This window comes from Cnephaeus nilssonii, assembly GCF_951640355.1.
Source record: "Cnephaeus nilssonii genome assembly, chromosome: 13".
Lineage (NCBI taxonomy): Eukaryota > Metazoa > Chordata > Mammalia > Chiroptera > Vespertilionidae > Cnephaeus > Cnephaeus nilssonii.
Genome location: NC_137084.1, coordinates 11,439,302 through 11,453,657, shown reverse-complemented (window position 1 = coordinate 11,453,657; position 14,356 = coordinate 11,439,302).

The window sequence follows — 14,356 nt, the reverse complement described above, 5'->3', positions numbered from 1 at the left end:
GTAGCAAAATACATTCAATGCCTGATCTGTAATTGTATGATGATTGTTTTAGATTGTTTTATTTAACATTGATATTTCAAGTGACATATGAAAAAAATGAGAAAGTGATATTTAAAGAATGCTTTAACCATATTTTGGGATATATGGACTTGTCTAAATTATAAACTGCTGATTTATTTTAGCTCTGTTAAACAGAGAATAGGCCAACCTGGACCACCAATTAGAGAATAATTAAATATCTTGGGAAAGAACTGCTTTTGCTGAGCTCTGCTGAAGTTGTAATATCAATGTGAGAAGAAGGTGAATGAATATTCCAGGGTCAACTTTCTTAAAACTCAGAACCAATAAAATACTAGTAGAGTCTAAAATATTCTCACTAATGGCTTTGTGCATTTGGTAGAGGTCTCAGAAAAACAACTGGCTTGAATAAAAACAGTCATCTAAAACTTCCCATAATATTGTTTTCCTACTTTAAGAAGACAACAAATAAGTTGTGTCAGAGAAGCATAAATTCCTAAATACCTGGTGTGTGTGTGTGTGTGTGTGTGTGTGTGTGTGTGTGTGTGTGTGTGTGTGGGTTTGAGTTTCCATTGTCAGCTCAGTTCCTAACAGTTCATCACTAACAATTATCAAAATACATTGGGCTTATTTTTTCTACTATGATAGAGGATGCTCTGACAAAAAATTGAGTTTAAGAAAAACACTGTTTACAGCATCCCACTGTATAAAGCAAGCATGTCCCTATCTCACAACATCACTTGCAGAGGAAGATACAGACCATCTGTTTATCTGCAATGCAGATTTTTTTTATTCAGAGGATTTTTCAAAGATAAATTAAGTTTTCCATAGAGTAGTTTTTGCAGGTGTTTGAGGTATGATAATAATTCAGAACTGCATTGAAATGTGTCTTTGTTCTACACATTAAAATGAGCAAACATTTTTTTCTTCATATCTTTACTGTCAGGAGCAATCCAAAAATGCCACATGAATTTGAGGGGGTGGGGAGAGAGCAGGTTTCAAAGGGTATAGTGCTGAGTGAAATAAATCAGACAGAGAAAGACAAATGCTATAGCATTTCATATCTATGTGGAATTTTAAAAACAAAATAAACAAGCAAGCAGAACAGAAACAGACTCATAGATGCAGAGAACATTTTGACATTTGCCAGGTGGGAGGACAGTTGGGAGGATGGGTGTCCAAGGTGAGGGAATTTAGAACTATAAATTAGCAGTTACAGAACAGTCTTGGGGATATAAAGTACAGCCTAAGTAATCTAGTCAATAATATTGTAATAACTATACTAGTATATGGTGCTAGGTGGGTACTAGTTTTTTGGGGGTGATCACTTCATAAGTTATATAAATGCCTAATCACTAGGTTGTACACCTAAAGTTGATATAATATTGCACATCAAGTATACTTGAAAAAAATAAAAAGTACTAGTATTTTAAAAATTAAAGTGCTATAAAAGTATTAACTGGAAGATGCATACTAGTACATGCACAACAGTGACTTCTCAATGTATAATTATATATATTTTTTATTATTTTTGAATTATTTATTGGGATCCACTTCCTATTTAAGAAACTAAAATAAGCTATTTGCATCAATTGGACCATCCTTCCTTAATATGGCAATTCTGTTGCTTTGGCATTGTTAAAAATTTGTGCTAAAGGCTTCGTAATAGTTACATTTCAAGATATTTTATTATTATTTAATCTCCTAGCATTTTTCTAAGCGCTTTTAATAGCTTGTGCTGTAATTAAATTTTGCCACATTGTAATGCACAGTGATTCTGGAACTATCAGTTCTACAGCTAATTGATAAATCAAATCCTAATTGAGATAATGAAGCTGGTCTTGGACATCGGTAAGATAGCCACCTAATTAGCTTTTTAATGTCTGTTTACTAGATGAGTGGATAGCAGACCCAGGGTGATGATGGTGCAGTAAAGTTAATATGAGAGGAAATAATGTGGGTGAAATGGATCAGAGCGTGGCTGTAGCTTCCCACTAATAAGCCTCCGTCATGCTTGGGACCTTAAAAAGAAATATCCCCCATCCTCTCCCATTTGTCTACTCTCAAGGTGTGGTGTGAGAGACCCAGCCCACAGTAAGTGCTTCATAAATGCTGGTTGCCCTGAATTAAGGGTGATAGACGGAAGGGACATAATTTTTCATCTGATTTCCCTCAACATCTACTACTGCCGCTTGCCGCTGCCCTGATTCAGGTCTTCATTATGTCTTCCTTGGAGTAACAACAATATCCTGACAAATCTTCTGCTTGCAGTCCTGCCCTCTTCACATGCATTCATCCTAGAGGGTTCTAACTAAAATAAACTTTGGTCCACCTAAATCCCTCTGATGGCTTCTTACATGTGGATACATTTTTAATGTATTATTATCAATGCAGAGCTCTGGTTCCTAGACTCACAGAGCCTAAGTCAGAAAGACATATCCTGAAAAATAGTGACTACACTTTCTTTCTTTTTTTTAAAATATATTTTATTGATTTTTTACAGAGAGGAAGAGAGAGGGATAGAGAGTCAGAAACATCGATGGGAGAGAAACATCGATCAGCTGCTTCCTGCATACCCCCTACTGGGAATGTGCCCACAACCAAGGTACATGCCCTTGACCGGAATCGAACCTGGGACCCTTCAGTCTGCAGGCCGACACTCTATCCACTGAGTCAAACCAGTTAGGGCAGTGACTATACTTTCTAACACAGGGAATAAGTGCTATTGATCTGCATCACTCTTAGAGAGCCTGTCCGAAATGTGCCAAAGAAAACCTCGCTATAGTTACCTGAGTTCATGAATACTATGTCAGATATGTAGGCATATACAGTTACTATCTATTGTACTACTATACATAAAAAAATATAGCACAACTTTACTGGATTAAGATAGTAATAATTTGTGAATGTGCAGCTAGATCATTTTGGGTATATTCATTTGCATATGTATGCACAGATGCATACATTTATAATGAAACTGCTCAAATGTTAAGTTTTTTTAGTTTTTGGTTATCTCTTTTACATAAAGAAGGACTTTAATGCCATCATTCACTCATAAACCAGTTAGTTGTTATGCCACTCAATATATTTTTTCAAGAGAAAGAATATTCCAATTGGAGTTCCGAGATATGAAAATATGCCCAGTGGTAAAATATAGACATGTCATTATTGGATTTAATGGGTAAAATACTTAAGGGAAAAGTATTTTAGACACATAATTTTAAATCAATAAAATGGTTTTTTACATGAAAGACTTCAAGGGAGAATGTTTTCAAAAATGCTCAAAAAGTGTTGCATCAAAAGTTGATTTATATAGCAGTGTAATAAAATATTTCAAAATATCTGCTCATAAATCTTGTTTTCTTTTGAAAAGGGGTTCTTTACTAACACTCTTGGGAGAAGAACTGTAGATCTTTCAGGTATAAGGATAGATGATATTTACAAGTAATTTATAATCTTATATCTCAGAGGAGCTACACCTCTCATAAAAGAGTGCATTTTATATTAAATTTACTCAGGATATTCAAGTAAATTTAAATTGTTGATTCAGAACAAAGGAAGTGGCCTGAATAGGCAACTAAGTGGGTTGTTTCATTCTAACAATTGAATGGAATCTGCACTGGGTATAACTAATATATGTCAATTTATGAGTTATATGTACATCACATATGAGCAGTATGTTGCTAAAACAGAGTTCTTATTGATTTGAAGGCTAGAGAATTAGACAAATTTCTCATGTTAAAGGTACAGGGGAATAAAATGGAGAGATGCCACTGGGAGCTAAGAAAGGTGATCCAGAAGAAATTTTTAAAAATATATTTTTATTGATTTCAGAGAGGAAGGGAAAAGGAGAGATAGAAATATCAATGATGAGAGAGAATCATTGATCAGCTGCCTCCTACATGCCCCACACTGGGGAGGGAGCCCGCAACACGGGCATGTGCCCTGACCTGGACTCAAACCATGACCTTCTGGTTCATAGGTCGATGCTCAACTACTGAGTCATGCCGGCCTGGCCAGAAGAAATTTTGATGATAACCTGGTTAAACCCTAGTGATGACCCAATTAAGAAGGATTTCACCCTAAAAAAGGTGACATAGCACAAGAAATTTGTTTCTCCTACTAGACAACAACTGTACTGGCATATGTTGTCTGTTCCGTTTGGAACTCCAGAGTATACTGAAGGCTTGCAACTTCCGGGGAAAGAAAAGGATGGTAAATTATGGTTAATTTTTGTCAATTTCAGCTCTCAGCACAGTTCTCAGCAGCTATCCACCTCCTCATTCCTCAGCCCACTGAGAGGCAGCTGTGTACATGTTCCTGGATCAGCTTGCACCAGCTTAAGGGAGTTATGGTGGACAAAAATGGACCTATCCTTAAATTTCAAGGACCTGTGCTTTGATACTTGCTGGTTTGTTTCTGATCACAGTATTAATAATTAATGCTATATTAATAAAACTTAATATGAAAAATAATAAAATTTATCAAAGAATTAATAATAGAATTGCCATATGATGCAACAATTCCACTTCTGGCTACATACACAAAACAATCGAAAGCAGGGTCTCAGAGAAAACTTTTCATGGCAGCATGATTCACAATAGCAAAAATGTGGAAGCAACCCAAGTGTCCATCGCCAAATTAGTGGATATGCAAAATGTGGGATATGCATTTATAGTGGAATATTATGCGCATTAAAAAGATAGACAATTCTGACATCCTACTAAATGGATGAACCTTGAGGACATTATGGGAAAAGAAATAAGCCAGTTTCAAAAGGCAAATACTATTATGATTACACTTATGTGAGGTACTGAAAGTAGCAAATTCATAGAGACAGAAAGTAAGTGGTCATTGTCAGGGGATGGGGGAGGAGAAATGGGGAGTTCTTGTTTAATGGGAATAGATCTTCAGTATTGCATTATAAAAAGTTTTTTGAAAATTAAGTGATGGTTGCACAACAATATGAATGTATTTAAAACCATTGAACTATATACATAAAAATGTTTAGTATAATAAATTTTCTTATGTGTATTTTACTGAAATAAATAAAAAATGGGAAAAAGGAATTAAGGTGAAAGAAGAGTACTATTTTTTCAGTAGTTAGGAAAATTCTAGATTTTTATTAACCCAACTAGAGGCCTGGTGCACGAAATTCGTGCATGGGGGGGTGTCCCTCAGCCCAGCCTGTACCCTCTCCAATCTGGGACCCCTCGAGGGATGTCCTACCGGGACCGGGCCTAAACGGGCAGTCGGACATCCCTCTCACAATCCAGGACTGCTGGTTCCCAACTGCTCGCCTGCCTGCCTTCCTGATTGCCCCTAACCGCTTCTGCCTGCCAGCCTGATCACCCCCTAACCACTTCCCTGCCAGCCTGATAGATGCCTAACTGCTCCCCTGCCAGCCTGATTGCCCCTAACTGCCCTCCCCTACAGGCCTGGTCACCCCTAACTGCCCCCTGCAGGTTTGATTGCCCCCAACTGCCCTCCCTTGCAGGCTTGATTCCTCCCAACTGCACTCCCCTGCTGGCCTGATCCCTCCCAACTGCCCTCCCCTGCTGGCCTTCTTGTGGCGGCCATCTTGTGTCCACATGGGGGCAGCCATCTTGTGTGTTGGAGTGATGGTCAATTTGCATATTACTCTTTTATTAGATAGGATAGAGGCCTTCTGCACAGGTGGGGGCCAGCTGGTTTGCCCTAAAAGATGTCCTGGATCAGAGTGGGGGTTCCCTTGGGGGAGGGGGTGGCCTGGGCGAGGGGCCTGTGGTGGTTTGCAGGCTGGCCACGCCCCCCAGTGACCCAAGCAGAGGCCCTGGTATCTTGGATTTACATCTTCCATAACTGAAACTTTGTAGCCTTGAGCGGAGGCCTGAGCAGGCCAGGGTGTGCAGGAAGCTTGGCTTCCTCCATTGCCGGGGAAACCCAAGCCTCCTGCTCGCTCCGTGGCCACAGCCATTTTTGTTGGGATTTATTTATCTTCTATAATTGAAACTTTGTAGCCTTGAGTGGAGTCCAGGGCTGGCCAGGGTGTGCAGGAAGCTTGGCTTCCTCCATTGCCTGGGAAACCCAAGCCTCCTGTTTGCTCCATGGCCGCAGCCATCTTGTTTGGGTTAATTTGCATATTCGCTCCTAATTGGCTGGTGGTCGTGGCTTATGGGTGTGGGAGAGGTACAGTCAATTTGCATATTACTATTTTATTAGATAGGATGGTTCCTAACCTAGGGTGTCCCTCTGAATCACCAGTGAAATATTTAAAAAATTACACCTGCTCAGGCCTCACTCTAGAGATCTCAATTCAGCAATTTATGAATGGAGACCAAACATCACATTTGTATGAAGCTTCGGAGATGATATTAAGTATATCCATGGCTGAGAATCAGAAGATGAAGTTTTGTCTGACAACAGGTCAAAAACAACAGGCTTATATCATTCAATTCAGGGGTGAGGGTTGGAAGGCTGGAGAATATGTAGATGTGTTCCATAATCAATGCTACATGGAATCATCATAGCATAGTTCATGGTAACCGGCAGACATTGCTCTTGACAATGGCTACATCAATCTTTTTCAATTTCCTGAAATGTGCCATACTCCTGGACATAATTCTTTTCATTATTCATTCAAATATGGGGCACTTTCTTCCTGAGAAGTGACATTTAAGAAAGTTCTTGATGTCAAATGACTTTCACAAGTCTCTGGGTAGCTACTATTCCTTGCAGAAATATTACAGATCCATAACATATATTTTATTGCACAAATATTTCTGTACTGAAAATGTTGTAGCAAAGCAGTGCTATGAAACTGCACTAATGAAACATGGATACAATTGACAGGGGTATAAATATTGCTGAAGTATGAATTTAAAAATTTGCTTTGAAGTCCTTATCATGGAGCAGACAAGCTGCATATATTGCCTAAATATAAGACATAAAATTCCCAAGAATCACTGAAATGCAAAGATACTTGTCCAGTGGGAGATACATAAATAAGCATAGATGCAAATTAGTCTTTTGAAATTAGAAATAATGTCTTTTTTTGTTCTTAGCACTGTTTTATTTTTATTTATTTTATTTTATAATGGTGTTGGAAAAATAAAATAGAAATGATGTCTTATAAACAAGAGATCAATAAATGTAATATAGTATCTTAATATTTCTTGAAGATAAGCAATGTGGAAATAATAGACATGAAAAATTTTCCCTAAATAGTTACAGGATCTCACTCATTTGTGGAATATAATGAACGGCATAAACTGATGAACAAGAACAAATCCAGAGACTGAGAAACGTCGATCAGAACGTCAAACCTCAGGGAAGGTGGGGGACGGTGGGAGTAAGGGGGAGAGATCAACCAAGGGACTTGTGTGCATGCATATGAGCCTAATCAATGGACACAGACAACAGGGGGGTGGGGCATTAGTGGGGGGTGGGGAGTAATGGGGGAATAAGAACACATATGTAAAAAAAATTAATAAAATGAAAAAAAAATAGTTAAAAAATTACAATTTTTATCAGGGTTACCTCTAGAGCAGTAGTTCTCAACCTTTCTAATGCCTCGACCCTTTAATACAGTTCATGTTGTGGTGACCCCCAACCATAAAATTATTTTCGTTGCTACTTCATAACTGTAATTTTGCTACTGTTAATGAATCGTAATGTAAATATCTGTGTTTTCCGATGGTCTTAGGTGACCCTGCTAGCGGTTCTCAACCTGTGGGTCGTGACCAACAGGTTGAGAACCACTGCTGTAGAGCCTAAGACCATCGGAAAACACAGATATTCACATTACGATTCATTAACAGTAGCAAAATTACAGTTTTGAAGTAGCAACGAAAATAATTTTATGGTTGGGGGTCACCACAACATGAGGAACTGTATTAAAGGGTTGCAGCATTAAAAAGGTTGAGAACCACTGCTCTAGAGTATACATGGCCATAGACCAACAGGTTTTTTCAGGGACACATTACTTTGTAAACAACTTGATTTCAAAAGTTACTCTAAGACACATTGGTTCATGTGAGGTTTAGTAATCGACCGATTAAGATGTGGAAAAATTGATAGAGAAGAGGGGCTAATGCATTTGTTTGCTGCCTTATTAAGTGCATGGGAAAATTCTTCACTAATTGTAAGCATTTTCTCTTTTTTTTTTCAGGGCCAGGAACCAACCCTTCATGTTCTTTATTTTCATGTATATTATTCCTGGTTAATTTTAAACCTGTAACTATGAAACAAGGACAGAAATGTTGTTACTTCTCACAGTGTCACAGTGCATTAGCATCTGTTTGTACTGAAACAATATAAATCTTTCAGCCTCTGTCTTTGCCTAATATACATCTATTTAATGCTGATTAAATCATTACAGAGGACAGCATCATTTTTGTTCATGAACACTAACTCCTGATAACTCAAAGTTTATTGGTTTTTGTTGATGCTCAACATAAATGCATACCTTACCCAGAGAATACAAGAGAATGGGGAAAATAATTCATTTTCTAGTCATGTTTAATTTGTTATGTGGAATTTTATAATATAAATCTACAAAAACACATCTTCAAACAATGTCCCCTCTTGAAATATTTAGGCTGTAATCACTGCATTCTACCATATGATTTCTTTTAATGTCAGCAGCACAGCTGCTACATATGGCCACAAGCAGAAAGCCTGGGTGATATCCCTATGCCCAGGCAAGAACAGTCCCATTTGTACAAATTCTTTCTCTATCATTTCTGGCAGGGCTTAAGACTAATCTAAGAGAGTACCATTACCACACCGATCATACGTGAGAAAATACATAGTTCTAAGAAGATCCTTGATGTTATGATTGGTCTCAAAACCCCTCAGAGCAGGTACACATGACAAGCACATGGGACTTTCTGACATGAGACATGTAGACTATTAGGGGGTTGGAGGGACTTCCCAATGGCAAGGGATACATAGCATGCAGGACACCTGTCACCACCCGTACTGTCTTTGTCTGTGGTCGCAATACAAATAGACGAGAACTGTCTCACTAGCCACACATGTAATCTCAAGTCAGGGCTGACATTGGCCAGAGCCCTGAATTCATCTTGAACCCATCCTATGTCTGATGAGAGTGAGCATCACCCCAAAACAGTATGTCAGCATCATTCTAGAGGCCCAACCTCACTTGACCCCAGGAAAGCAGTACTGTGCTGAATCACCAGGTCACCCTTCCTGATTCCAGCCCATCCTTGGGACCCTGAGACAACCCTCATAGGTACAAGTCCTGGAGCTGCTCAGCACGTATGGTCAAGCTGATTTATGGCAAGGAAGTCATCCTACCTTTACTTCTGAGGGGGAGCAGAGTTTTGCCACCCTCAAATATTCCTTTTATGTGCTAGTATGTCAAGCTGGTTATTAAAGAATTCAGATAGAAAAACCTGTTCCAGGAAGGAAGCTATCACCTCAGCTAAGATGACCTAAGACTGGAAGTCAGGGAGGACCTAGGAAAGTCTGCTTGTTAGGCATACCTCTGTGCCCCAGTGTTTCTGATGGCCCAGCAAGAATTTGTTTACAAATGTTTGTTCATTCTCAGATATTTGTGAACTGTCTACTCCCCCTCTGAGGTCCCAAAAAAGCTCCCTCTTTTTGGTTCAGAATAGCATATAAACATCAACTACCTGATTTGTCCAGGACCCCATATTCTTACAGTCTCCATATGTAGATACATAATTACATTTGCTTATTTTTCCTGTTAATCTGCCTCATGTCACCTAAAAGGCAAGAGGGAAAATTTTTCCCACCCCTGTACTTCTAACATCCACCTATCTCTTTCTTAAAAATATTTTTTTATTGATTTCAGAGAGTAAGGGAGCGGGAGAGAGAGATAGAAACATTAATGATGAGAATCACTGATCAGCTGCCTCCTGCATGCCCCCTACTGGGGATCAAGCCTGCAACCTGGACATGTGCCCTGACCGGGCATCGAACCATGATCTCTTGCTTCATAGTTAGACACTCAACTACTGAGCCATGCCAGCTAGGCCACATATCCATAATAAAAAAGCATAATATGCTAATTAGACCGGGCATCTTTCCAGGACAACCTTCCGGACAAAGCTGGGGATTCGAGGAAAGCCTGTGCTGGCAGCCGGAGAAAGGAAGGCCTATTCTTGCACAAATTTCGTGCATCGGGCCTCTAGTCTCTTTATAATGACCGAATTGATATAAAATTCAATTAATTTGAAAGTTTATCCACTACCTCATATTCTTCATATCTCATTTATTTTAATTATTTTTTTATTTCAGCAAAATTTAAAGGATTAATTTTCATTTCAATTCACAAAGTTTCATATATGTGTATTCTGTTTTTATATGACTCTATGGAAAAGGTTAAGGCAAGTTTCTTTTTTATGCATTTGAGATGCAAAGCAATATTTTATGGATTAATCAGTTGCTTTAGATAAATCCTCATATTGAATTCCAACTCATGGTTCTATCTGACAAATTCTTCCTATTGTTATTATTTCTTCAAATGATTTCCAAATCATTCTGATTATTTCTTTTTCCAAATAACAATGAGGATTGAGAGACTCATCTGGACTATATTATCCTGAGGGATGAATGCTTCTTCTTATTTCTATTAGAAATCATTTGAGGGCAGGAGAAGGGGAATCACTTAGTATATTCTAAGATGAAATTTTACATGTATTTAAAAAAGAATTCTTTTCATCAACCAACAATAATAAATCCACATAGATATGAGAATGGGTCAAAGAAATCCCGTATTCAATGTGCACAGCAGAAACTGAAGATACTGTTCTTAAGGTGTCTGGCATTTAGCGTGCTCCTTTGCCCTCTACAAGATGTGGAATGCAGTGAGGGCCCAGACTTGGACATGGTCAGTTTCACTCTGCAATTGAAAGTGACCAGGATGGTTTCCATGTTCTCCTCAGTTAGACTAAATTTTAGAAAGGTTTCTTACTGATTACAGGCCCCTGACTTTGCCTCTTAAAATGGGGAGAAAACAAAAACAGATCCAAGAAAGAACTGAGAGAACATTTTTTTCTCCCCTGCTTCCTAGAACTGAGCTGGATAAAGAGAATGCCGCCCTCATGGATATGTTTATTTTATGGATATGTTGACTTTGTGATCCATATTTCAATTTAGCTTATTTGTCATCTTTTGCCGTGAAATTATATAAAAGAATATTTAAGCTCCTAAACAAGCCCCTGAACTTCTATGTAAATACTGGCATTATGTATATTTTTCTCATATATGATCGATATCTTTCCTAGTATTTTTGAAAGCATTCATTACTCTAAGGAATCATTGCTTCAACACAGAACTGTTTGGTATACTTATAGAACCAATAAAGGTTTAAAGCATTTTCATATACATAGTCATATTTGACAATTCCATAAAATTTGTGAAACAGTAACAAATATAACTAACTGCAGTTTTAAAGAAAAAATAATAACCTATAAAACTAATGGTGACCTACCTATGCAAAGAAGCTAGTTTGTGGCACAAGCACAAATCAAATTCTATTCCCAAATTATTGATGCTATACTGTATTATTGCTTATCATTAAGGATTTGCAGTAGCTTTAGAACACACAGTGGCTTGAAACTGAATATTTACATTTTATCAGAATATAAATCAAATTAAGTTCTAACTATAAAATGATGCCATGGGCAAGTGGCAAAGTTTGTCAATAATTGTAGAGGTTGGCAATTGAGAATAATTAGCATGCTTTTCATTAAATCTTCTATGATATCGTTAAAACGCACCTGGAAAAGCTGATAATATTCTATTGTTATCTTCCCCTGAGACTTCCACTAAAATCCCTGCCTTTGGAAACAGATAAACCCCCTTAAGAGGAAGTACCCCCTCCCCCTCTCCACTCCTTTCCCCCTCTCTTTCCTCCAGGCACGTTTTCTTTGCCTTTCTCCTAGCTCCAAGGACCCTTCTTTTGCCTCTGGGACTTCTTTCCTGAATCCACACAGTGTAGCTGGCTCATTTCTGCCATGGCTTGTGGGGAACGGGATGTAAGCTGACACGGTCCTTACACCTGTAAGTGGCTAGCAAGGCTGGCACCCTACCCACACAGATTTCCCAGGCCTGTTTGGATGGCAACTAATCAGTATAACGAGAGCAGCCCCTGCCTACAGAGCTTTCCCAGGGTTTGTTTATGTAACTGCTATCAGTAGGATAAGAGCTACTTTCATGGCTTACCAAGAAATATGTATCCAACTAGTGAGATTTATTGTAACAAGAGACCTGTCCTTCAACTTATCCCTCCAGTAGTGATTTTAGAGAAACAAAGAATGTTTTCCTTGTGATTGATTCCCTGCTTAGTGTCTTATGTATAAAAAGCACTGTATTACTAATAAAAGTCGCCAGAGCTCCCCGAGAGTTCGTGGACCTCCCGAATCCCGCTGTCCTGTCTTTCTTTCTTTTCTCAAATCCCACCTCCCTACCTCAGCCCGGTTCAAACTGTCAGGTTGGCCCTGACAATGGCCCTGACATTTCTACCTCTGTTACTTTCTAAATAAACTTTCCCTAGTATATGAAAAAATAAAATAAAATAAAACAGATAAGGATAGGTCTTTCATATGAGGTAAGCACACTTGGACCAGCGTCTTGGGTATACAGGAAGATGGTTAGAACACCAAATATCTAAAGATTTCCTTGTGCTCTGTTGATATGTTGGGTAGTCTTTTAGGACCAGTAAACCCAAGAGAGGAAGGAGACTAGTTCAGAACAGCAGAATTGGAGGCTCAAACCATATTCCTGCCCATTGGTTCCCTTACAAACTATCTTAACCACTCTTGTTTTCAGCTTTATAACCCTGTTGTAATGTTGTAGTTTTGGGCTCTGCAGTAAGAAGAATTTTATGAAAATATCATTCCTATCCCAGAACTAGAAGATACACTTAAATATATGTCGTCATTCACAAGACAGGAATCCACCTTGTTACTGCTAAATAAGTTCAAAACCCTGCAAGGTCAGTGAGTAAAGAATGAGAACTTCAAAATGAACTTCATGTTTAATTTAATTTAAAAAATATATATTTTTTATTGATTTCAGAGAGGAAGAGAGAGGGAGAGAGAGATAGAAACATCAATAATGAGAGAAAATCATTGATTGGCTGCCTCCTACAGGCCCCAAACTTGGGATCAAGCCTGCAACCCAGGCATATGTCCTGACTGGCAATCGAATCCTGACCTCCTGAGCCACGCCTGCTGGGATCCGTGCTTAATTTTAGATAGTGTAATATTAGTTAAAAGGCATTTATTGATAGACTTACATGCTAAAATACTTCTCTAGGTTTTAACAGGAATTATTTCAAGAGGATAAAGTAGTAGCAAAACTCTAAATTGATTGCTCACTGTTGAATACCTTTGCCGAAGGTTGATGTCATTATCTGTCAGGTGTGATTAAAGCAAAAAGGAAGAAAGGTGGGATGGAGGGAAAATCAATAGAATGGTAGAAAGGAAAAAAGAAGTAAACATTTCCATCAGCACTGAAAACCAAAATTGATAGAATGACATGTTTCAGAAAGTCAGAGACAAAACCATCTCATACTATATCTCAACTCTTTTTTTTTTTTTTTTTTTGTCTCACCTGCTCATATCTCACACTCCCAAACAGGCACATCCAAGGCAAGGATGAGATTCAGGATTATGTGATAGGACAAAGATATCGTTCAAGCATTAGAGGAAATGGCAGACAAAAGGAATTTTGATTTTGAAAGGATATGTTCAAAAATGTGATAATGGCCCTAGCTGGTTTGGCTCAGTGGATAGAGCATCGGCCTGTGGACTGAGGGGTCCCGGGTTCGATTCTGGTCAAGGGCACATGCCCGGCTTGTGGGCTCAATTCCCAGTGGGGGAAGTGCAGGAGGCAGCCAATCAATGATTCTGTCTCATCATTGATGTTCCTATCTCTCCCTCTCCCTTTATCTCTGAAATAAATAAAAAAATGTGATAATGATTATAATTAACATCTACCAAGGGTTTTAGTAAATGGCAGATATTAAGCAAATTGAATTATACTCATTAGACCATTTATCCTCCCAATTGTTCTATGAGATAGATATAGCCATTATCCCCCCTTTCAGTTGAAAATAAAAAGCTCAACAATTATAACTCATCTCCTTCATAAATGTAGTAAGTGGCATATCACAAAAATCCAAACTGGTACTCTTCAATTCTAGAACTTGGACTATTAAGCCCAACTCTATAGTAACTAGAGGCCTGGTGCACGAAATTCGTGCACGGAGGGGGGGTGTCCCTCAGCCCAGCCTGTACCCTCTCCAATATGGGACCCCTCGAGGGATGTCCAACTGCCCGTTTAAACGGGCAGTCGGACATCC